Genomic DNA, 27755 nt, shown 5'->3' with positions numbered 1-27755 from the left:
TTCAACCAACGTCACTGTCTAACAGAAGTTATTCAACCACTTTCTAGCTGAAGTGATATAAAATTATCTAATCATTGTCTGTTAAACTACAATTAAATTAATATCCGTTTGTCGCGTCGGCTTGCAACGCAACATTTATCCAAACGTCTACTATCTTCCAATTATATACATCGTTATTAGATATAAATTCTTCGCAGAATATTGATCTATTAAATGCATTTTGATGAGATAGAAATACTATATGCAAGGAGAGAAACCTGGAAAGTTGTAACTTCACTGATTTTTCCATGTGATTTACCAAATGGGCAATGTGAACATTGAATCAAACCAGAATCAATATCCTTAAAAGAATATTCAATGAAGATAAGGTTTCAACAGAAAATACAGTGGCAATAATCACAGATAGAGCAAGCAATTTTGAGGAGATAGATTAAGTCGATATCATCGACTCCAGTACTTGACTCGTACTTTATTTTATCAAGCGCTGAGAGATGAAAAGCAATACTGATCACGGCGGTATTTGAACTCAAGAAATAAATCGTTGGAATTAGGTTGATTTCGGTGGGATTTGAACTCAGAATGTAAAGAGCAAGAAAAAATATTAAAAACATATTTTCTGACGCTTTAACAATTCCACTAATTCACCAACAAATAATTCTTTCTAATGTAAACACAAGGTCTAAACTTTTGGGAGAAGGAATAAGTCGATATCATCGACATCCAGTATTTGAGTGATACTTTGATTTATCGATCTCTGAGGGATGAAAGATAGAGTTAATCCTGGCGGAATTTGAATCCAGAATGTAAATTACCAGAAGAAATACCATAAATCATTTATCCAGCATTCTAACAATTCTGCCAACAAAACGTTCTATAATAATAATAATAATAATAATAATAATAATAATAATAATAATAATAATAATAATAATAATAATAATAATAATAATAATAATAATAATAATAATAATAATAATAATAATAATAATAATAATAATAATAATAATAATAATAATAATAATAATAATAATAATAATAATAATAATAATAATAATAATAATAATAATAATGATAATTATTCTTATTATTATTAATATTAATTTTTTTTTCTTCTTTCAATTCTGTTGCCATATCTTGCCGAATGTGTTTCCGACACCTAGGGCAAATAAACTCACTACATTAATAAGCCATTAAAAAATGAATACACCAAAAACCAAATGAAGTTATGTAGAAAAAATTATTTACATGAGTGGTAATCGTTCTAACAGCGACAATGCTCTTCTCAATATGTATGATGCACCAGTTAAAAGAATCTTTCGCATTTCTTGCAGGGATGGTAAGCCAGGGATAATTTCCAGACAAATTTTAGTTCCTTTTTTTTATCATTCCTAACGTTCCTACTATCACTTCTATTGTAACTATCTTGAGATACCACATTTCTTCGATTTCAATGAGCAAATCTCTGTATATTTTCTGAGCTTGTTAAATTCTTTTGCCGATGGTTTATGATCACAAGGAATACACATGTCAATCAATAAACATACTTTATCATTTTGGTATTTTACAACAATATACAGTTTATTAGCTTTAATGGTTGTGTCTGTATGTACTGGAAAGTCCCAAAGAGTCATTACATTTACCACCAGTAACAATTTCAGAGTGGTGCTTATACCACTTGTCAACAGTTTTGATTTTAAAATGCCGATATGTTAACCAGTGTAGATATTGTCCAACTCAGTCATGTCTTGATTTATATTCCACTAGTTCTAAAACTTTATATCCAGCAACTAAATGGTCCATGCTTTAATCATTCCAAAGTCGGCACTTTGGATCTACTCTATTTTTCCTCACATTGGCTTGATAGTCAATAAGCTTTGACCTTGAGCAGCTAAGATGAAGCCGTCAGTCTCTGTCTTTAGTCCTAAGCTTTGTAGCCGCTGATGGGTATGCTACTGGTCAACATCAGATTGTTTGCTACGAGCCACACATTTGCCATGTAAGGTTTTCTGTTCCTAGCTACTAACCAATTGTTCATGCGCTTTTTTCTTTACCATTAAAATTTACTTCCTTTGACATAATTCCTGGTATCATGCATGAACTCAATAGCAATGTTTTTTTGCTCTCCTTCGACATAGAATAAAGTTTCTTACGCCTCTCGTGATTTTCAATGCGATTTAACATCCAGTTGTTTCAAAATGTTTGGTCAGTCCAGTTGTAGTGTTTTTGTAAGAAATTTCAAATTGGATCAACCTCGACCTCCCTGAGATCTGGGAAGGTAAAAATGATCGACGTCTGCCTTTAGGTGGTGTATTTTATTACAGGTCAGCAGCTTACGTATTTTTCTATCAATTTTCTTTATTTCACTGATATTCCATTTCAGCACACTAAAGCTATATGTAGCAACTACAGATGCTAAGGAATTTATAGCTAACACATTGTTATGTGCGTTTAGCTAAAATTTTGGAACTGTCCGAATTCTCCTGATCCTCTCTTTCATGCTTGCATGATGACTGCCAGAGCTTTCATTTATTCCTCGGTATTTTTTAGTTTATTCATGCTCAAGTTTTTTAATAACTGTGCCAACAACTAACGCTACTGAATTTGAAGTCTTCAATTTCCTTTTCTGGAAAATGGCTTTGACACACTTATCAAGACCAGTCACTGTATGCTTTCACAGTACGTAATAGATCTTCAGGCTCATCATTGCTTTTGCTATAGAGTTTAAATTCATCCATATAAAGTAGATGACTTATTTTCTTGTCAATTTTATATATATACCCTGTTCTGTTAAGTTCTATAAGCTATGCAGAAACTCAGAAGTGAAGTGAGTTCAATTGGAAACTGCCACAGTTGATATTGATATTGTTTGAAACTAGTTACTCCATTAAAATAATGCAACAAGAGATTCGTTTTCCACAATAACGTATTGTGCTTCAGCGAGTTTAAAATTACAGGAGTAATTTTAAAGATGTCCGGTTATTTTAAGATCCATGAATGCCATATATTGTCAAATGCGTTTTTGTAATTAATCCATGCGGAACTGATATTTCTGTGTTTGTTTTAACATTTTTAAAGAATCATGCGATTAATTAGAAATTGATCCTTGCATCCATTTGTGCTTTTTTTTTTATTCAACGGGGACAATATTGTTCTCTTCCACAAACGCATATGTTTCCTCCACAAGAATAGATGTTAAATTTTACAAGTGGTGGATAAAGAGGTTATGGGCCGATAAATTTTTGAACTTTGGTTTCATTATTCTTTAGGAGTAGGTAAGTAATACCACTTGCTAACAAGTTATGTGCTTTCCTCTGGATCTCTCATAATTACACTTAACAGCTGGACTAACTTTTCATGTGCGCACGGGAGCGATGCGAGCCAGAAATTCGACGTCCTGTCTTTACCAGGGGATTTCCATTTATTTACCTTCGTGAGTTTCATACTTAGATCTACTGAGATGTTTTCCATGCTTGATCTTGTAAACTTTGACAGGATCCTTCTGTGCAACTAATCCAGTTTCCTCTTTCATTCTATGCTTTCTCATTAATTCAAATGTGTTTCCAAAAGTTTCAGCTTTTTCCATGGAAGTGGGGTCTTCAATGGTTATTTTCCCTCTCCATTTCTCTATAGAACATTTCGGTATTGGATGAATACCTTATTTTGCTTGTAAAAGTTGTTTCTTTACTGAAATCTCCGAGTGAATCTTTTGTTGCTCTTCTTTTGATGAAAATCCATATTTTATCTTCGTCTTTCTTCCTTTTGTGGATCTTACATAATTTCTACGAATTAGTTCATTTAATATAGATATTTAATCTCTCATTAATTAAATTTATTTTCAACTTTACTTCTCCGGTTTGGATTTCTTCCCAGATTTGGTTTTCTTTGTTTCTTGAAGGTATACAACTAATTTCAGTTGCCTTAGCAAATGCGTAAATAATTTTAATTCAGTAAAAGCAGGTTTTAATTCTTGTATGATTTTTTGTTACGTAGTTGCCAGTCTTAATTTGTTTGTGTTCTTTTTTATTTTCATTTGTATTTGATAGTTTATGAAGTAGTTCTCTATCATTCATACTTGTAGGTTTTACAACTAACTGCAGGCTCATTCAGATTTTTCTGCTTCATTTCCACTGTAGACTTTCGTGTTCTTCAGCAAATGTGTGGTCTTCAAATACTGTTCCTTTATCATTTTCCTGCTACTTGTATCAAGTTCATTAGCATTTCGTATATCTTCAGGCCTTCGTGTGATTTGGTCAGATGACAGTCTTTCAATTAAGTCCTTGTTTGTGGGGAAGTTAAGGCACAGTTGAGGCGATGAAAAGAGGAGAGATAATTATGTCGGAGGATGGGATATTAGATCGGCGTGGCTTTTGGCAGCCGCTTACTCCAAAATCAGGAGAAAAAAAGTACAGAGGAGAAAAAAGTATAGAACTGGTGTGGCGGGAGTCTTCGGGCGACAATTCAAGCCACACCAGCAGAACTAGATGAAATTCCAGAATTTATAATTTTACCGGATGAGACAAAACTGAGAGTCTCGGTCCAGAGAAGAATACCAAGATGTTTCAAGTGCGGACTGAAGGAGAACATAAAGAAAACGTGCCCCCAAACCTTTCAACATGAAGCAAAAAGAAAAAAAAAAGGATGAACAAATGGAACAGCAAGAGAAGCCTCACGAGAAAGCTCCAGCTGAGGAGAAAGAGAAGCAGAAAGAGGTGGAGAAGACAGTGGAGAAGGAGAATTGCGCACCGAAGGAAGCTGGAACGTCCACATCTACAGAAGTAAGTGAGAAGGAATGGTCAGTTGCAGGGAGGAAGAGGAAAAAAAGAGTTCTCGTTCTCTTCCTCGAGGAAACACAAAAAGCTTAAAAACGAATGCACAAAAACAGATAGAAACGCAGACAGCAGAAGGGAAAAAAGCCATCCCCCCAAAAAACTGTGAATATACAGCACAGGTAACACACAAATAATAAACGCACAGGAACAGATACAAACGCAGACAAAAACATTACAAACACAGACAGCAAAAAAAGTTAAACCCCCACCCCGCAAAAAAAACACTGAATATACAACACAAGCAACTCACAGCAAGAACAAAAAGACAAAAATAAATTAACTGTTGAAAAACTCTTTCTAAAAATGTTTAATGACATTATCTGAAGTGTGGGTTTCGAGTTGACGTCGTTCTACTTTTTCATTTATCATTACCATTCTTTTTGTTCGATTTTATTTTTCCCCACTTTTGTATTTTGCCTGTCCTTGTTTGTCCCTTCTGTGTTAGGCCCTGTGTGGCCAATAAAGAAATTCAGAAGTAGTAGAGTCCCTGTGCGAGTTCTCATTTGGAGTTAGTATCAGTTACGTGATACATATGAGTTCGAGTTACCGTCGAGGTAGACGTTTCACAGTCATTGTCTTGCGGAGCTATCAACGATAGCATGATAGACGAGTCAAAGATAATAAGATGCGGAATACCGCCACAACATAATAGTGGCGATAAGAATATTACAGTGCCGACAATAACATACAAGTGGACGATGATCTACTTTATAACAGAATTGAACTTCAGAACCTGAATTTCCCAGCGATTTAAAGGTTTAGCACATATTATTCCCATGTTCATAGTTTTAAAGAATTTCTGAGACAGATGTTCGTCTAATAGTAATGTGTTCAATTCGTGATCAATGTTTTCTACAATGAACAATATATGATTATTGATTCTGCTGTTGGCACTCCGTCGCTTACGACGTCGAGGGTTCCAGTTGATCCGATCAACGGAACAGCCTGCTCATGAAATTAACGTGCAAGTGGCTGAGCACTCCACAGACACGTGTACCCTTAACGTAGTTCTCGGGGATATTCAGTGTGACACAGTGTGACAAGGCTACCCTTCGAATTACAGGCACTACAGAAACAGGAAGTAAGAGTGAGAGAAAGTTGTCGTGAAAGAATACAGCAAGGTTCGCCAGCATCCCCTGCCGGAGCCTCGTGGAGCTTCAGGTGTTGTAGCTCAATAAGCACTTACAACGCCCGGTCTGGGAATCGAAACCGCAATCCTATGCCCGCGAGTCCGCTGCTGTAACCACTGGGCCATTGTGCCTCCACGATTATTGATTAGTCCATTATTAATTGTTAGCGAAGAAAATTTGGTTACTAATTGTATTATTGCTGACCTTAGGAGTCACGTTAATACATTTATTCTGTAGAGTCAGTTTGTTTCCTTATCAAAATTACTTAATAATCAACATGTCTACATTGTGCTAAAGAACACCATCATGCAAAACAGAAATACGTTGTTTGCTATGTAAACGTATATACTGCTAAAGCGTTAGTAGTTCAGTATTCTAGTTTAGTAAATATAGACATAAAATCTCAACCTGGTACACTCCCTAAACAAGAGTCATTCAAGAATTTGCATATCTTCTATTGAAACTGATGTAAGTATGTGTATAGATAATATAATATTGATATCAAATGGAGCTGAGTAAAAGTGAAATCACAGTTGCATTGATTATTTTGCTATCTGTCCAAACTTATGCACTTTAGATATGAAACACAAAATTGATTTCCAGAAAGCTGAAATAATTGATAGACTCTACCACAAGGTATCTAACTTATACAATACGCTATAATCACTGCCATAAATATAGGAAACTCGAATTTTATACCTTCTGAACGTGACAAGAAAAATGAGAAAGTCGGATGTTACATTGAAAGGGAACGAATGCATGTATTTTTGCAGAGTAAATTCTGAGAAGCTATTCTCGTTGTAATAATAATTTTTTGGCTGTTTCCCTTGAACGGCAATTTTTCTTATAACTTCTGCTTTCGATTTATAGTAGTCAGTTCTACTAACGTATAGACTAGCATGCGTATTTCTCGATCAGTATTTATTTTCTTTGTTGCAGACTGACGTATACACAAGCTTACACCTTCCTAGCATCAGTTGGTCGGGCAGCCATGTCTAGCATAATCTCCAAAGAAGATAAGTGAGAAATAGAGCGTATTCTGACAGTAGTGAATCTTTGATAAGCATCCATGTGTGAGACTATGTATTTCTTTTAACAGGCAGCGAGAGTAGAATGGCCAGTGATGCGTATCTGATCGCAAAGAACTTCAAAAATAGATTTAAAGATAGTCGCATAGATTCTCAACAAGATATTTTAAAGTAGAACTTCATGCTGATATATGATAGATTTCAAGACAGGGGCGTGTAAACAATCACATCATACTTAAGACGTATGTATAAAGCACATCAAGATATCAACATATAAACATATATGCCTAGATACATGTATACTTACTCATCTAGTCACACACACACACACACACACTCCTTCACACACATTCACACGCATCCACTACTTCACTTACACATACACACTTTTGTTTGTGTATATAAATACATGTCTAACCCATTCAGTATTCTCACATATATATATAGACATCCACACCGATTAATGCATATATACATTAATCAAGATACTGCTGTAAATGTTATATGCGCGGGCACATACACACACATAATATATATATATATACATACACGCGCATTCACATAGTGGAAAACTACTTCAGATTCATAAGAGAAGATATATTATATACTTAGTTTTCGTTAAGAATTGAGTGTTTCCACGTCATTTATTTTTGTTTGTTTACTAGTGAGAGAAAAAGGGACAGGCTCATGACCTTTGAAACGCTCTCTTCTACAATGTGGTAAGATCGTTGTTGCAGTTGACTATCAATTGTAAACTTTTCAAGATGACAAATCTTCAAAATTTCATAAGTAGCTGGTTTCTAATAAAGAGCAGGTGTGTTAGTCAAAATATTTAATGTAGAACCCTCAAGGTGGGACAGTATAAATGATATAGATTTTGTTAGTTTAATGGAGCAGATGCCATTGTTGTAGCATTACTGGGGACAACCAGACAGAGTGGTGCGTCTGTGACATAACGGATGTGGGGAGTTAGAGACTACTTTTCATTTAGTCAAATGGATTCTCATTGGGATATAATATGCGTGTAGTAAAAGTAGTATACAAAATGTGCGAGCATTTTTCAGTGAGATAGAAGACTGTTTCCTAGTTACCTTTAACAATTGTATATTTGTGGAAAAAATTCTACTATATCTCTATTGTACAACGTTTTGTGTAGATCTAACATCAGGTGTCTAGAATGCACGAAGATGGCAACTGTTACTGGTAGGTTAAAGAAGAGGGAAGATGAAATCGTTCACCTTGTGTTATATGTAAATAGAAACAGCATTTAAGTTATTAATATGAAGAAGAGAGTGAGCGGCATAGTTGAGTTGAACATAAAAGCATAATGGAGTTGAGTGAAATTTGATGGAAGTGAACATAGTGTTCACTACAACAGAATATTGTGACAGGAAAATTTTGATCTCAAGAATGACTAACAGATGGCGTAGATTATCGAATCATGTTTCGTGTTAGACACATTGAAGGCTTTCCTTATGTTTAAAGCAACATTGCCTTCATCTCTGATGTGTAATGTAGGGGAGCAAGGTTTTGGTAGATCTTGTTCTCTGACTATGGAAAAGGACTCATAGTAATGAAGTGGATGATTTGTTTTCCGGTTGTTCTATAACTTTTCAGATGTTGAAATTGAAGACGTTGAAACGAAGTAGGCAGGGTCAGAGCAGTTAACTTTATTATTTATGAATTGCTCTATCTCGTCTCGCATCCATCTTCCACTGTTACTGTATCACATCACAAGAAACTCAGTATTACAAAATCCAGTGTTGAGTTGGAGTGAAAGAGAAGAGCGTCTCCTTAGCGAGTATATTATTGATGACTTTTAGCCCTCGGTGTGTTCAGAATATAAAAAAAACCTATATTGGCATTTCAGCCATAACCGTTTCATTCTTTGTACATTTGAAGGTATATAACTAGAATTTAATTATTCTGTGTGTATCTTATCTAGAATCGTAGAGTGTGGAATTTTGAAGATAGTACATGGCGGTTTATGTCTTTACACGAAGGAAATTTAATAACCTTTAGGTTGTTTTACTCTTATGAGAAACAACATATCCTCTAATTGTCTTTAACTGGTGCTCTATAGCTTCACCAAAATTGCGTGCCAAGCATTAAGTCTCCTCTCCAGGACCAGAAAATGTTTCATATTTCATCAGTTTCCTCCTTTTCAGGACCAAAACTGTTTTATACTTCATAAGTTGCTGATATTCAACAAAATTTAAGTGGTATCCGTATTGAAATATTTATTACATATATGGATTCGAATTTACACATTAATAGTCTTGGCCACATTCAAAAGAAAATCATTTGAATCACTGGTAAAGATTAATTTATCTACATGAAACACCCACTTGCTCTAAGACGCTTCAACTTCTAATTCTTTACTCTCTTGTCTCGTTATTACCATAGCCTCTGATCTGTTGAACTAGTCTTCATTCAACTCCATCTTACACACTCATCTCTCATCTATTTGCCAATCGTACTGCGTCTTATCAACAAAGCTTAGTTTAAAACGCCCACTCAGTTCTGTTGAATATGACGTCAATGTTATCGTTGTAGAGACCAAATTGAACATGAATCACATCACACTTACCGGTTTGCAGAACAGCTGCAAAAATTACGACACCTTTATAACTTGTATCAGAATGTGGTTCTCACAGATTATTCGTTTATTGTAGAAACTCAATGTCAGTGCTACGTATAGTTCATAATTCATATGGATATTTATTTCGGCACTTTAGTGAAAAATACCTCGATAAGACTTAATGTAATGCTATGTGTAGAACATGCGTGTGCAAACGAGGAGCTTCCGCACAGTTTCCAGCTACCGAATTCTTCCCACAAGTTATTGGTCGCACCAAGTATATGGTAGAAGACATATGTTCAAAGTGCCATACAGGGGGATCAATCTTGGAATAAGTAGTGGTGAAGCGAAATTCTAAGGCACACACTTATTTTCGCACTCATATACGTGTGCACGCACACATATACTCTCTCAAACATGCATAGACCCGCTCACAGGAATTTGGTCACGCTTACCTGTCTCACACTAAAAAGAAAAAAGAACAAAATATAGTAATACATGTGCGGTTATATAGGGTTATATTTAATAGACTTTACTGACAGCCAAGGCAGCTTCAAAGCAACATCGCGCGCGCGCAAATCCCACACGCAAACACACGTACACACACAATCGCATGCACACATGTTTCTGTGTGTTGTGTCTTCTAGGGTGTCTGATGATCACATATTTATTTATCAATGTGATTTACATTTTCCTTTGCCATTATCGTGTCTATCATTATATCTATATACTCATGTATATGCAGGGCACACTTATACTCGCGCACGCGTGTACATATGTTTTTATCAGTTAAGAAGCACAAGAAAGTGTACCATATATGATGGTGAGTTTCACTAAAGAAATTTTCGTTCCATATTGAAAATATAACCTCTTAATGAGAGGGAAAAACAGTCTTAATTTCATGAATAGAAATATGAAAACAAATGCCGTTTTTTTTTGGTGACATTATCAGTTATAGCTTTTATAATCTAAGTAATAATCACTTTTTTCAGTTCTTAATATTAAGCGCTTAAACAATTTTATTCAATAGATATCTTCCAGATATCCTATTGTTAAAGATCTATTGCTGGAAAAAAAAGCTGTCTTACAGTGAATCTTGGCTGCCATAAATAATGGAATAAAATACAAAGGTTTGTGTTAATAAGAATATAAAGCACAGGTCATGAACTCTTGAAAATAACATTATCGCTGAGAACAATTTTTTTAAAAAGTATATTGAATGTAGTGTTAACCTTACAAAAATTGTACTTAGAAAAAAAGGGATTTTGTTTGTTAATTAAGTCTATTCATATTACTCAGTGACATACTGAGATTTGAAATTTGCTCTCATCCTTTCTGACTGTAGTAGACATGGCAGCAGTGGTTTATTGAAATTTTAAACACCTGAAATGGTTTATTTACTTCTTCATTACTGATTATCGTCTCTTGCTATTAATGTTTGAAAGCACGCCATACAATACGTCAAGTTTGTAAATATCACTATGACTTTCCAATACTGTAGAAAAGAAGTAAAAACATCAAATTGGAAAAATAACATATGACACGCCCGACTTTCAAAATACGAATACCAATATGTATTCATATCTTTATGGCATTTAAACCAAGAACATTGAGTTAGATAAAAGAATGACGCATAGTGTCTTAACATATTTCGATAGAATTTAGTGACAAATAAAGTATATAAAAAAGCAACTTAATAATGAATGTAAAATATAGTTTCCTCCACAGTAAACTTGCTTTCAAATTAGATCTGCAAAGTTCCTGTGAAAGTGTCTTTCAATAAAAAAATATCAACTGATATTATTAGGTATTTATTTTTTCAATTAATAACATGCCACATGACTTGCCGTGTCATTTCTAATTAGTTCAGAATAAGCTTATGTATAATGAAAGACAATTTGTGCCCTGTCGATCATGCTGGTTGAGAGAAACTAAAATAGCCAACGGAGTGACAGTGAGGGACGGTCAGAGACGCTAAAAACAGGCGACCTGTAGTGAAAGGTTTTACTCTGAAGTCGCTGTGCAAATTTTTAACGTAAATAATATTTTCTTTAATAATTTCACATATGTACACACATGTGTATGTAAATATACACGAAATAAAATATTCTACTCTTTTTTTTTCAAGACATCGTTCACGAAACACATACATACATACGTACATACATACATACATGTATGCATGTATATGCGTATATATGAGTGTAAGTATGGATGCATATATATATATATGCGTGTGTGTATGGCTGTGAGGTAAGAAGTTTGGTGCTTATTCACACTACAGCCTCGGGGCAACCGAAGCCTTGTGAATGGATTTGGAAGTCGGAAACTGAAGGAAGCCCTCTCTGTGTGTGTTTGCTTTCTTCCCCGTAAACTAGCGGTTCGGCAAAATGTCCAATAGAATTAGTACCAGGCTTAAAAAATAAGTGTTGATGTCGATTCGTCCCCCAAATCTGTATATTACATGGCTGCAGACTAATAACTGAAATAGAAAGAAGATAAAAGACAAAATATGTATGTACAGGCGTGGATAGGCACCATGAACCAATGTACCGTGCTATGCTAGTAAATTATAATCTTTAAATATAGAAAAGAATGACAAATAATTCTACGATATACTCCAGTATATGTAAACCAAGATATACTTGATTTTAAACAATGTTTTGATAGACAGGTCTTGAATACCTTTCATTAAAGGTTTGCTTAATCAAGAAGCTAAAATAGAACAACGTATTTAAAGGGATTTGCGAAATATAAATTTGTTGCTTTTATTATCAATGTCAGAGGAAATAAGTAAATAACTGAATACCGAAGTAAATAAGAAACTCGTTGGTGGACTCATTAATATAAACATAACTGTAGTCACATTGCAACTATAATTGATATACTTGATCATCAAGCGAAAACAGTATAGAATGTTGATAACAAACTGGTGATATGACCTGACTCATGAATCTAATTCCACCGTAAGAAAAATCTAAGCATCACTAATAACACTCCTGCGTGATGAATGGATTTCGTTGTAAGGCAGAGGTCGAATTTGATCATAAAAGATTCTTTATTTTCATAACTTCGTCAGAGAGGAACGAGCCTTCATACGCTCCGAAGGTCTCCAAGATTGGTAAAGAGAGGGGAGAAGGCAATATAACCCATGGGTTATCTTCAAACTTAAACTTTGAAACACTAATTATAAAATATTTCTTATGTCAATTAACATTTAAAATAACTTACTGTCTCCTTAGTAATGTAAGTAGGTCATAGCATTTAATATAACCGACATTTTTGTTGTTTCTCTGTTGGAACGTTCAGGAAATATAATCAGAAAATTTGTTCCAAAGTATTTATTGATACTTTCAACTTGCTGTTGAAGGAGCTGTAATATAAATAGCGTAGAAGGTATGTTAGTTATAATGAATATTGACTTACATAATTGGCAGCCAAAAGAACAGGAAATTCTTAAATTATGTGACGCGAGAAACATAAATTGGATAGCAAGACGATTAGATAAAAACTTGTAGACTAACTGTAGAATTATTGTCTGCGTTTACATAGAATAACTTGGACATCAGGCACAAAATACAAGCATTCTTCAGAAATTTTTCGCCAGGAGACTAATCAGATTTATGAAAATAACGAGAAAATATCTTCAAAATATTACAAAAATAAAAGCTTTTTCATATGATTTCACAATTTTCAATTAAAATATTTTTCTATTTTTTGTAAACTCTAAATTGAAAATCAGGAAGGCAATATTGAAATGCTGATATTCCTTTGTGTCAAAACCATCGGTTCTTTCGTTGAAACTCTGTATTTAAGCTCAAAGAGAGAAAAAGAGAGGAGAGATAGAAATAGAGAAATATTGGGGAGGCGGTGTAAATTTCTGCTATTTGATAAAATGTATATCGGTCTCAGTGTGTCTCGCACACATCGCGTTAATATATTTATAAAATTAAATCATCAAATTATTTTGAACACAAATTTTGTTGTCTACTACCAACTCAACATTTGTGGTTCTGGCAGTTTAGATCAGCAGACACAATGTACATAAACACACACACACACACACACACACACACACACACACACACACACACACACACACACACACACACACACACACACACACACACACACACACACATTATTGGACATACCTACATACAAACTTACATATTTAGCTAGATGCTAATATACGTACATACTTACAAGTACACATATCTCCCTACATACATATATTCTTATATATATATGTGTGCGTGATCACTTGTGTATTTTGTGCTATGTGTGTGGTATATTGTGAGTGTAGTGTGTGTATGTTTGTATGCGTGTATCTGAGAGCGTGTCTGTGAGAAAGAGAGAGAAAATAACACAGGAAGTAGCCTGGGATATCATTAGAAGGTCCAATCGTTAATAAATAAAAGGATAATTTATCAATAGAACAAACATACACACATACACAAGTAGCAGACAAAGACATATACAAGCATAATTTCTCCCATACACATAGAAATGGAAAACTTTAATTGTCTGTCACATCTTGTTGACACTTTTATCGTTCTTAGTTATTTATCTCGGACAAAATCAATAATATATAAATCTAGTAACTCTACAAAGTGCTTTTCCTCATTTTGAACTGAGATATAAAGATGTGTACTTTATTTAGAATTGGATAATTTTATCAGGATTCTCTTTGTAATGTCGAATAAAAATAAAGATAAAGATATTAATAAGATTTTTGATAATTGTTCTAAATATATTATTTCGCAGATATTTCTAAATATATTTCTTGAATATTTCAAAGAATTTGTTGGAATTGCTTTTCTTTCTTTTAAATTGTGTCTTATGGGAATTACAGCAACAAAAATTTAAACTACCATCTAACAGTTAACAAACTATTATATTGGAAATACTGTTCCTTTTTTTATTCCCCAGAAAAACAACCAAAAAGCTTCAAAATTCAATAATGATTTTGTGTTTTCGATAATTTCATATATTTATGAAAAATTGCTTCGAAGAAAATGTAATCATCCAGGGAGTCACGAATGCGAAACAATTTTATTGTTTAGAATCATTGCATATCTTTTACGTCCCTTACGTTGTTGGCAAAGACTTCAATATGGCGACCTAAAATTTCTTTTCTTTTAAAATTTCTGTGTTCCTCTCACTAAAAAAAGTAATAACGCATTTATTTTCTCTCAAGCATTCGTAATATATATATGAAATATGAAGTTTAAGAATAGGGCAAATTCACTGCTATATCTAAAAATAATAAAATTGTGCTTTCAGTATAAAAAACCTGAGACGGTCACACCATTCCGTATGATTCTGATAGTTTCAGACATGAAGTTTTGCGGAAAAAAATAAATCTATGTGGTTTAACAACTTTAAAAGAATGAGTGAGAAATAATCTGTTGATCAATTCTTTTTCTACTACATCTTTGTTTCAACCTGGATTCTACCCGGAAGTTTCGACGGGCGTGAAATATGAGTTTTTATATTTTCCGATCCTCTCCCATTAATCAATATTTACTGGTCATGTTACATCCTCCATTGTATTAAAAGTACTAGTGTTCGTGATTACGTTAAAAATATTCTACCTGTCTGTCAGCCATCTCACACATCTTTCAGTTATTCTGGTTAATATTTTTTATGTATCACTTCTCTTAGATAAATCTACTGATTTGCTACTCCACCAGTAGGCATGCCGTTTTACCTATCTCTGTCCCCACTTTTTGTCAGACGACGTTACTCTCGTTGACCTAAATGCATGGCATCTCTTTAGCTCTCCCACTCACTCACACCAATGCTGATGATCTAATGGCTGAAACACCATCAAGTTCTATTGATCTACACTCGTTAATACCCTAACTACCAGGAGAGTGACCAAAATATCGAAAGTCCAGACTTTCTTGAACTCTTTTTCTCCTTCAGACCAGCTTTAACATATATCTCTTCTCGTCGGAGAATCTGGTTATTGCAAGATCAAAATCCTGTATCTAATATTCTCATATTCTTGAATCCAAACATTCTAATATTCTAATTCATTTATACAGAAACATCAGTTTCTCATCAACAATTCCTTTTCTTTAACACACCCGAGACATCTAATCGCGTGACGTATGCCATCCTCATAATTACACCCATTCATATTTCTCACTCTACAAAGGCTAGTAAATCCAAAATCTGAAAGGACTTACTCGCAGTTGTGTTGTTAATAAAAATAAAGATGTAGATTGCTTCCTACAAAAAACAAAACAAAACAAAAAAAAAAACAAAAAAACAAAAAACGAATCTACCCATTTTTACCAGTTCAAATGCCGTTAAATAAAACCAAGCACTGTGATGGATAGTGTCTGAAAAAATATTGGGAAAGCACTCAAATATTTCTCTTCAAACAAATCTTAGCTCAACATCTTATAAATGTTCGTAAGACAATCACTAGCACAGAAGACATTTTATCACAACCGTAACTTCTGGTCTATTATCAAGAAGAGAATCAACCCTAACAATATGATATTTTCAAATACGCAACACACGAGCAAATATGGTATCTATGTACCACTCTCATTGAAAAATCCTCCATTTCTCTACGTATTTACTTATAAATCCACATTGCACTTACACACAAACACCCCAAACAACTTCTACATACACGCAGGCGTTAAAGGTGTAAATTTACCTTTAACGGCATGCATTTGTGAGCAATAGCATCTTGAAATATGTGTGCTAAACTTGAGTATCAATGCTTCAATTACTGCCTTGCAGCGATGTTTATTATATCGCTTTCAACAAGATAAACCGTCCGGATCGTATCAATATTTTCAAACAGTGTGCTTTGTTCTCATTAACCCTTAATGTTCTGCTTCCTAGAGGATCCTTTGCAATTCATGACAATCCGCTAATCAAATCTTGCACAAAGCATAAGCTATCATTCCTATCCAGAACCGTTGAACTTTAGAATACTGTATATTCGTCGTTGCTGTCGTATTGCTTAACATTTGATTAACCCTGGTCAGACATGTGATAAAATACATTGCAAACATCAGCATCCTGTCCTGTCAGAGGTTAACTAGGATTATTTTATCTATTTTTTTCCTGTTATTATCTAAGCTGGTAACTGTGACTTCAAGGGATTTTGGCGCTATTTCTATTAGATCAAGTAGTCATGTAGAGGAGCCCTGCGGAAAGTGAAACATCAGCTTTATTGTACTTACAAGTGTAGAAGATCCCGGAGAAGAGCAAGACCGCTACTTCACATCGTAAGTGGCAAAAGCATATATATTGTGAATATTATCTCAGATGACCACCTGAAGTTCTCCTTGCTGTTTGAAAGTTTCAAAATTCTCATGTCAAAGAAGGCATAAAGAAAAGATTTGTTACCTTATACTCTTTGAAGGTAGTTCAATAATTCCTCTTCTAAATGTAAATCCAATGAGAGAAATATCCACCTATGAATAATAAATAATAATATGTTAAATATTATTATATAAAAAAATAAAAAAGTTATAGTATAAAAAAGCGTTTATAGAGCCAATATTCCACAGGCAATGACTAAACTGTTAAACGATTCCTACAAAATTTCAAATTATTTAAAGCATAACGATTTGCCAGTTATGTTGTTTGTGGTTGGAACACAAAAATGTTGGATGGTAATTGATATATTTTCTTCATCTTCAGTGGAATGCTTAATTTATATCTGGGAATGATATCGGTTTAGATGCCAAAGTTTTAAGCACATGGAGGTGCCTAAGTTTAAAGTACATGCCTACGTTTATAGCTATGTTGTCTTATTTCTGATTATATATTCAGGCGTATTAATAGGTTTATATTTAATGACTTTTTTACATCGGCTCCAGGTAGGAAATTTGACATTTATTCGTATTGTCGACGTTTATAAATGACTAGCATTGAACTAGTATTGAATCTCACAACCTCAAAGAGATGGTTGACAAATTCGAATTAACATGGTTTGGACTCAGGGTAGAAAAATATGAAATTATCTAGTTATGCACATAGTCTTAATATTTTAATATCTCAGCTCATGCCATGAATTATTTTTTATACAAATAACTGGTGGGAAGAAGCGAAGAGCGAGGTAGTTATAATTTGACTAGAGATTTGTGCAGAATATTTTCATCCCAATGAAATCCGCAAAGGCCGAGCGAGGAGGTTTTAAACAGATTGTCTACTAGCTAAAACGAAAAACAGTGGTAATTCTGAGGAGTTTCCAAACAATCTTCAACAACCAAATTTCATTCACAAAGCTATGACAGGAAACACTTGCTAAAGATGCCACATAGCGTTATCACACACGAAATCATGTGGTTGCGGTGCAAACTTTAGTCAGAGAGTCATAGCTACACCCATTAACGAATGAGATCACTTATGTCATTAATTTTCCAAGAAATGTTTTATCCAAATAAAAAAAAACAACAACAATACTGAAACATATAAGAAATATTGGGGAAAGGTTTTGTGTGATTCACGTCTTATTCAAAGTAGTATTGACATATGAAACGTAAAACACTACAAATGCTACTCAAAATTGGTCGTGAACTAGGCTTCTTAGAAACTTCACTCTACTCGACGTCAATTACTATATCTAAATATAAATAACATAAGAATTGGAGAGAAAGTGACCTTGCCTGCAGCTTAATATCAAATATTCACTCAGTAAAGATTAAAATTAACGAATTTTTATCCCAGTGTTTTTCGTTTATCTATGTTAGTACCATCTATCTTTCCTTCTAGCATCTGTGAACATCTGCTTCAATGTGAGGACAGGGAATAATTTTTAGGAAACATATTTTTAAAAATCGATCTCTTTTTACCAAACCTGTTTAATTACGTTCTTTAAATAATTTTTACTTTTGTAATAATCATTGCAATGTGATTTTTCTCGAGAGAAAAAGGAAAACAAATTAAATCATAACAATTTCATATAGAATCGAAAGAAAATGCAATCAATAAATAGAGAAAATATGTTTTGAATAATTTTGTGTTAATAAGTGTACTATGAGTACGTTCAGGTAAACATGAATATGAATTGAGATAACAAGCACATTTAGTAGTTGTTTGACTACTCTGCGATACGTTTGATTATATCACTGAATTTAGTCTATACATAATGATTTATTGGTATTGAAATTTACAATCAGTTCTGATTTTTGTGTACTGTGAAATCGATTCAAGTAAGCATTTATATGTCTTTGTTCAAATGAAAGATTTTTTTTTTATCATAAGCTTTGCAGTCGAAATATAAAGCAAATGATTTTCCTTGTCATAATATTTTCGTTAGTTTTCAAAATTAAGATTCTATATTCAGTTGCTTTCTGTTATATATATATATATATGTGTGTGTGTGTGTATGTGTGTGTGTGTGTGTGTGTGTGTGTGTGTGTGTGTATATGCATGTATGTGTGTATATAAGAATGTGTGTGAAATAAAAAAAAGAAAAAGAACTGAGAAGATAAAACCAAAAAGATTAAATTACAAAACAAGGAATTGATTTATTTGTTTAGGCAATCAGTAATATTTTAAGAGAGGACATTGGCATGGAAGGCTTGTATCTTTAACAACTGCAAAAGCGACGCCAATGAAATTTTATGGTTAAATTTGAAAGAAAGTTTTTGAGTTTAGTCTGTAGGCTAAATAAATATATATTCTTTTACGGCAAAAATAAAACATACAGAGAAATATGCACATAAACAATGACCTATCTAGCCACATACGTACACTATCTATTATTATATCATAATAATACTTTCTAATGGAAGGATGAAAGGCAAAGTCGACCTCGGTAGAATTTGAACTCTAACGTAATAGCAGACTAAATATCGCTAAGCATTTCGCTCGGCGTGCTAACGATTCTACCAGCTCACTGCTTTAATAAAAATAATGATAATAATGATAATAATAATAATAATAATAATAATAATAATAATAATAATAATAATAATAATAATAATAATAATAATAATAATAATAATAATAATAATAATAATAATAATAATAATAATAATAATAATAATAATAATAATAATGATGATACTAATAATAATAATATTATTTTCATTTGAAGAAATAAGCATGACAATCCACACTCTCTCACTATTTCTTCTCTCTCTCTCTCTCTCTCTCTCTCTCTCTCTCTCCCTGATTCCTTTTCTTCTTTAATTATCAAATTCTTCGTAATGAATTCTTCGAGTAATCACTGGTGGTAGGTCTTGGATTCAATAGATTCTTCCCCTCCAACTACAGTTCACTACTTTTCCCCAGTACCGACGCGGACACCCAACCCAACTGTTTACCAGTCTATTATATCATTGTCACAGTCTCTCAGGTTGAAGTGTGAAAGCCTTTACCTCCTTTCTCAATTTTTTCTATCTTTTTTTTTTCAATTTATTTTTTACCTCACCGCTTCCGGAATGGTGGCCAGAAAGCATGGTAGAAGGTCTGAAATCATAACGTTTTGATTGAGAATATTTGATAAGCGTCCATAAATGTCGGGACATCGGTGACTAAAACGGCAACCAGACAAAAAATGCTCCATGACGAAGGGGTGACTTTCAAGTTGGACATTCTGCATGACGAAAAACAAGATACGGCAAACAGCGGATAAACCCAATAAAGTCAATGGCCATCCAAATAATATTTCTTTATTAGTATTGCTGCCGATAACGCCACTGTTATTATCCTAACTACAGACTTGTGATAATAGTAATAAGGATAATGTGTACTCCGAGACCAAAACCGACAGAGGCTGCCCTTTCAAAGCTAGGTCTACCGCGAAGGGAAGAAGATAATAGGGCTGTGACGTAATGCTACTATCGTAGTGAGTTTGCCAAAATAGGATATTGGAAAAGGATGTATAAAATATGGAGAGAGCAAGACACGTTCCCTGTCACAGAACAAAGACTAGATCAGAAAAATTTAATCTTCAAAAACAATAGAAAAGTTTTCCGAAAAAGTGAAAAAATAGAGGGGAAAAAAAAGGAAACCTACCCAGAAGTAACTGACTCCAATAAATCAACTAGAGATCAATAATAGCCAGGATGATAACAAATTTTACTTCTTGAAAGGAAAGAATGTTAAAATGAAGAAAATAAGTTTACAGCATATAACAACTAAATGAGACTCAAACTAGTGAAAGAGAGTTACTAATAGTTTGAGAGGAATCGAAAGAGAAAAACAACCTAAAAAAGTTGGATAAATCATTAACGAAAATCTATACTGAAAATATAACAAACCTAAACGACGTCATATACTGTGCAGCATATGTTGCTCTAGAAAAACAGTGCCCATGGTGGAAATGAAGGACGTGGAAATAAAGTTGAACAACTTAATAGAGATTTTGGAACGACAGATGTAATAAAAAAATGATGAAAGAAAGACGCAGAAATGAGCTTCGAAGAAAGTACATGAGCAACAAAGGATTACTGGTTGCTAATAATGGAATTGACACAAATTAAGGTGATGAAAAAAAAATATAAAATTAGATACCAACAAAGCATTAACTAAAGATCAAAACAAACTCTTAAAAAAAAAATAAAATAGAATCTTATCAACAGCTAAACAATGAAAATGAATACCTAGGGAATACTGAGCCTAGTGTTGAAGCAGCAAAAAACTTTTGGTTAGATATTTGGAAAAAGGTTCAACAGGGAAGCAGACTGGCTGCAGAAAGTTACAAGTAAACCATAAATAGATAAAAGAAGCGAATACAAATATTACAGATGAGAAAATGATAAACATACTTAAGAAAACATCAAGTTGGAAAGCACCTGGAGCAGATGGTGTTCTGGGATTTTGGCTTAAAAAAACCTCTCAGGCATGGGCATCTATAAACAACCATGTCATACTGTGTCGAAAATGGAACACCATCATAGAATGACTAAAGGAAGAACAGTGCCAATATAGAAGGAAAAAGAGACAAAGTCAAAGGGAGGAGAATTAATTATAAACCTATAACATGCTTACAATTACACGGGAAATTATTCACTAGCTTCATAGCAGCTGAAGTATATAGCGTCCAGGAGAATGAGAAACTATAATCAGAGGAGCAAAAGAGGTGCAAAAAGAAGTCAAAGGAAACTGTTGATCTGCTGTATATTGACAGTATGATATTAAGTGAGATGCAAATAAGAAAGAAGCACTTACAAGAAAGCCTACGATAATGTTCCACACGCTTGACTCTTAAAGTGACTGAGTACACTCAGGATCAATGAAAGGATTAAACATGTTTTTATTAGAAAAGGCAATGAAATGATGGGAAATAGCAATAAACTTTGGAAATTTGTTGGGGAATATTTCAAGGAGACTCACTGCATTACTTTTCGCCATTACATTAACTACCCTGGCATACAGATTGAGAAAATACAAGACTGCCTATAATTTTGCCAAAACCAGGTGGAAAATATATCACATCCTATTTATAAACGATCTCAATCTGGTATATGGAAAATGAAACTGACCTACATTTTCTTATACATAGAGTGACAATATGAAGCAGGGACATTGATATGCAGTTTAAGGTAAATAAGCGCGCTGTTTTAATTATGAAGAAACTCCGAAATATTAAATCCTTCTGAGCTCTTGAATTCAATCATCTGTAATACCTTCCACAATGTGAAATGCCCAAATGAGGCGAAGACCATTTTACAGTCAATATTCTGTTACTTTCTCTGGGCCTTCTACTTACGAAACCCCATATGATCTTCCAAGAGCTGTTCTTCATTTGTCTGTTTCGTCCTTTTCAGTCGAGTTCTCAGCAAGTTCTTGATGACGTGGGTTGCGAGGACTAATGTATTGTACTCTAAATCATCAGTTGCACCTGCAACCACAGTAAGTGCAACGAAGATTGTTCACATTCACCCATTCTACAGATACTGTTACACAGCTTGGTGAAAAACTGCACCATATTGTCGTAATTTGTTTTCAATAATTACACCGAAAGGTCGGTGGCACTTATGGTCTTGTTGTAAGGTAGGTGTTGCATCGTATCGTTCACTTTGTATTTTACAGTTACTGTCCTCGTTAATGTCACCTTTTGATTTATCGACGATCTGGTAGAGTCTGGTAGGTGCAAGCATACCCATGTGATCAAAAAGTTCGATTTCCAGACACTGTCCAGGAGTCACTTCCATTGTGCAGTATCCTCAATAGGTGTCTTCTGTTCTATTTTCAGCTTACTGTCAATGAGGAAGTTGGTAAACAGAAATTCTAGGGAGTTCTCTCTTTCTCTCTTATATATATATATATATATATATATATATATATATATATATATATATATATATATATATACTTTATTTAAAAGCAGCAGAAATATAACAAAAAAACCGTTACTCTGAGTTTCACGTTCCCATGTATGTATGTATGTATGTATGTATGTATGTGTGTGCATGTGTGTGTGTGTGTGTGTGTGTGTGTGTGTGTGTGTGTGTGTATAAATCTGTAAAACAAGTACTACGCTTATGCAAGTGCAGGGTTTAGGTATGATTGGCTAAAACTCTTAAAGGTCTCAGTACCTACAAAAATAATACTGTAATAATATTTTTACCTTTACATCCTTCTTTCTTCATTCCACTGTGTAAATTATATAATAAAACAGGCAGGAAATAATCCCCACTAGAAATTGATTAATTTTTAAAAAAATACTATTTCTAGTTGGCAACGTTTCTTTGTCACTGTTCACTTAACGTTGTATCTCATACAAACTTGACACTGATGAAGTTTTTATTTTCCCATATTTAAAATAAAAAATGTCTGTAGAAAGTAAAATACTGTAATTTATCAAAACATATTAACCCATTTCCGTTGGAATGGTAAACCTGAAAAGAATAGTAGAAATAAAAAGGAAAGCAAAGTCAAGAAAATCTGGAAAATTATTCAGGAATACTGCACTGAAGTGCAGTGATTTTCTCATCAAAACACTCCTCGTAAAGTAACAGAATAATGGAGTATCTAACCAGGTTACTGTTGCTTTTCTCTTAACCGTAAAATGCCATGAGTAAGATTGACATTAATCTTCTGTTTATTCACTTCCTTTTTTTTTTATTTAAGCAAAGAATGAAGTTGATAACAAACAGGGAACTGTCGAGACTGGCAACTTTAGACTATGGACCAACTTTCCTGTCAAACACGCTTTTATTGATTACAGATTCGACAAGTTAGTTGGCAGCTGGTGGATCAACCACAATCAAAGTTCAATAAAAAGTGGCAGACTTGCAAGAGAGGTTTCTGCAATCGATGATAATGTAGCTGCTACAACTGACAGTTTCCCCGCTAACGGTAACACTGATGCTTTTTAGTTCCAGCCATTACATAGCCAGGCTGGAATACAATTATTATATTTTCTGAAAAGCGAGATATTTTGATAGATTTGTCAATCATAAGTAACCTCTATCAGCAAGTGAAATTTGATCTCCACTTGAAAAATGAAATTAAGGGTCTCAGAGGAAACATACAGAAACTAACAAGCATGCATACGCACATTCATTCATAAACGTATTAATGAACTACCCGTTTAGGAATACATTAAATACAACATAACTGAACATATGGAGACAAATTGAATGAAAGCTAATGAGGCTAAGAAGGATTTTAAAGAACTCTGCTGGATTGACACTTAAGTGACAAGTTGATTTCCGTCAACATTCATGAGCTATGAATTAGCGATTAAATGCTTTCATAACCATACTAGCAAAAATATCTCGTCGAAAGAGGCTTCAGTAGACGAGTTACTCATTGAACGTTATTTGATTGGAGCAACGCAACTTGCTGAAATTACAAAGAAAAAGAAGCAAGTATCTAGGACTAATGAGGCAACATATTTGTTATTAGTTTAAAAAGATGGACACTGAAAACAGAAAAGCAATCAAAACCTAGATACTCGATATTCAAAATGAAGCTACAATTATTTCGGAATAGCAAAATCATTAGAAGAAAATGCGTACTGAATGACCAAAGGTAATTAATCTTTTTATTTCGAGCCAATGAAGCAGCTTCTAAACTGTCGCACGAGTTGCTAGAAGTAGTAACCAAATCATTCGTAAACCACACCTTACTGTTTTTTTTTTTCATTTAGACAATATAGTCCTCTAAGCTCAAACGAATACTGGATCATGACAGCTGGAATACCTTTGATCAAGGGCTTGCTTGAACAGGATTAACCTGGAACGAAACATCTAAAACACAAAAGCAGAATCACGAGTAGTTTCGTTATTTCCCGTACAAAGTTTTATATAAAGCCCAAAATAAAGGAATGGGAATATTAAAACACGGACAACGAGCGTTTCATGGCTTGTTACATAAGCTATAACACAAAAACACCTTAGCTAATCTTCAAGCCCTATTGCATCTATATTGATTATATTGGAGATGAACGAATGAGTTATCAAACTATCCGCAGCACGAATGGCAAGTTGAAAGAAGAAAATGAAAAAAACAATATTAAAATCAAATGACCAATGAAAGTATTATTTAGAGGATAGCTCGACCTAAAAAGAAAATAAGGTGAGTGAGTTTATAGATGACATTAAGTGGAAGGGAAAAGGACGCTAGATCGAGGAGAAAAGAAAATGGGAGGGGGGTAATAAATTCCTTTACACAAGGGAGTCGAAGAGATAGCAAGAGATAAAGAACTGAACTAAACAGCTTAGACAAATTATTGGGACTGACTGACAAAGGGTAAAAGTCAACTAGAAAATAATAAAATTCACAAACACAATTTGGGTGAAAAAAGGACACACACACACACACATCGCTTTGATAAGGAATACTCTAGCAGAAATATACATTCTAACAAGTACCAAAAGCATAAATTCTTGAAGCTAAAAACGGATGAAAGATTTGCTCGATTTCTTAATTAAATAAATCCAGTGTGACGTTCAATATACAATTATTTGGATATATTGTTTATAATTAAATGAATTATGCTATACAACTATACAACTACTTCATATTAACTAATATTGAAACAATTGCAATCAATTCTTTTCTCTTGTACTAGATATACTATCGTTCAAATGGAACACACACGGCTTTTGGAGGAATTGTGAAAACCAAGTAGGGAACAATTTTTTCCAGCACCCAGCACGAAGAATAATTCCAAATGCATAAAACAGAAAAATAAAACAAAAGAAACTACAAAATAAACATCCAGTAGCATTTAAGGTAAACGATGAGTAAATAACAAACATTTAGTAAACATTGTTATGCCAACAGGAACACAAGCAGAAGTATAAATAATTATTTCTACTATAGACTCGAGGACTGAAATTTTGTGCTGAGGGACTAGTCGATCAAAGTACATGACTAGTACTTTATTTCATTGAGCCAGAAAAACTGTGTGTGAAAAAGTGGGAGGAGGGGACCTCTGTTTCAAAAACCTCGAAGTTGAGTAAAGTTTTCATGCTTGGATTTGTAAACTACGATAAGAATAACACTGGTCAACAAAGAATTTGTCCGAAGAAAAAGAATACCTGTATCTTATATGATTTTGTGAAATGTTCTTAATTAGCAACGCACTTTTTATTAATGCTGAATTACTGATTATGTTTACACTAATTAATGTTGAGAGAAATCACCTTAATTTGCAATAATAATACATTTAAAAAATGGAGGTAATAAGAAATGTTTTAAGAACCCAAATGTTGAAAAAGTCAATATTATGATGGAAGAAATACACACACACACACACACACACACACACACACACGCACACACACACGCACACACACACACACACGCACACACACACGCACACACACACACACACACACACACCAAATCGAGAGCAACTTTGGTATTTAATATATGTAACAATACAGTTATAAGTACCTCCAGGGTACCACAAAATCTACCAAATGAAGAAATGTATTAATGTACCCCGAAATTATATAAAACAACACACATGCACCCACCCACCTATACTTCGTGTAAATTTATGCTCGATATAACCGGCGTGGATAACCAGTGAAGTCGTGGGTCACTCTGGTAATTAATATATATAACAATACAATTATGGGCGGTTTTACGTTTGCCACAATGATATGTACCACCAGGGTGTCACAAGCTTATTGAATATAAGAAAGCTGCTTTTCTTGAGATGTTTATTAAACAACACGCAGACGTCTGTACTTCGTACAAGTTTGTGCTGGATATAAACAGGTGTAGATAGCCAACCAAGTCGGGGGCCAACTTAATATTTAAAATACTAACACACAGAAAAAAAAAAACACAGAAAAATATGTAATATATTAACACAGAAAAATTAAAACAAAACATGCGGCTGAAAAGAATTTGTCCGTGGTGTGAAGAATTAAGTGTGAAAAATCAATACAGACAATAGCAGAACAGACAACAGTGAACCCCAGTGCAGCGTGTGGTTGTCATGGTAACAAGCTGCTAATGCCACGCTGTCTTTTGATTGGCTAAAATTGCCCAAATTTCCTAACTTTAATGCCAAATAACATCAGATTCTTTAATTTACGAGATCGTGATCAAAATTCAGAGTTGCATCGATACACCAAAATTGAAAGCGATGTGAGCAAAATTAAGGGGGGATCATTTTGTGAATGAGAAAGACTAGATCCCACTCGGTGGTATTTGAACTCGCAACGTAATGAGACGGAAGAAATGCATTTTGTTCGAACTGCTAACGACTGTCAGCTCGTCGCCTTTTAATACTGATTTCCAGTATAGGCACAAGGCCTCAAAGTTTTATGGGTCAGGCCGATTACATCGACCTCAGTGCTCAATCCTAAAAGGATGAAGGCAAAATCGATCTCAGCAGCACTTGAACTTAGAATGTTAAGAACCGGAATACATGCTGCAAAGCATTTTGTCTGGCGTGGTAATGATTGTGCTAGCCCGTCGCTTTCAGAATTATAACTAATCTTTTCTACTCTTGGCACAAGGCCTAGACAATTTTGGGGAGGGGGACAGTCGATTAGATCGACCCCAATACCCAACAAGTACTTAATTTAACGACCCCGAAAGGCGAAGTCGACCTCGGCGGAATTTGAACCCAGAGCGTAAAGACAGACGAAATACCGCTAAGCATTTCGCCTGGCGTGCTAACGTTTCTGCCAGTTCGCCGCCTTAGAATTATAAATAATGCAAGAAGAATGTTATAAATTAAGAAATCATTGAATAAACAAGCGTGGCCATTGTTCCATAGCAT

At 34.0% G+C, this 27755-nt stretch overlaps 1 protein-coding gene across 3 annotated transcripts in view; it reads right to left on the bottom strand.

Annotated features, from left to right (window-relative positions):
• LOC106871173 (innexin unc-9) overlaps nt 1-27755 on the bottom strand; it is a 740381-nt gene that overhangs the window by 536076 nt on the left and 176550 nt on the right. For all 3 annotated transcript variants that reach the window (XM_089347518.1, XM_089347517.1, XM_089347519.1), the window contains exon 2: nt 16949-17016. The gene's annotated coding sequence lies outside the window, so the exon portion shown is untranslated. The remainder of the gene's footprint in view (nt 1-16948; nt 17017-27755) is intronic.

The sequence above is a fragment of the Octopus bimaculoides genome, chromosome 2 (assembly GCF_046866305.1).
Source record: "Octopus bimaculoides isolate indiv1 chromosome 2, ASM4686630v1, whole genome shotgun sequence".
Classification (NCBI taxonomy): domain Eukaryota; kingdom Metazoa; phylum Mollusca; class Cephalopoda; order Octopoda; family Octopodidae; genus Octopus; species Octopus bimaculoides.
Note: the sequence above shows the minus strand (reverse complement) of the source record. Positions and strands in the feature narration are given on the sequence as shown.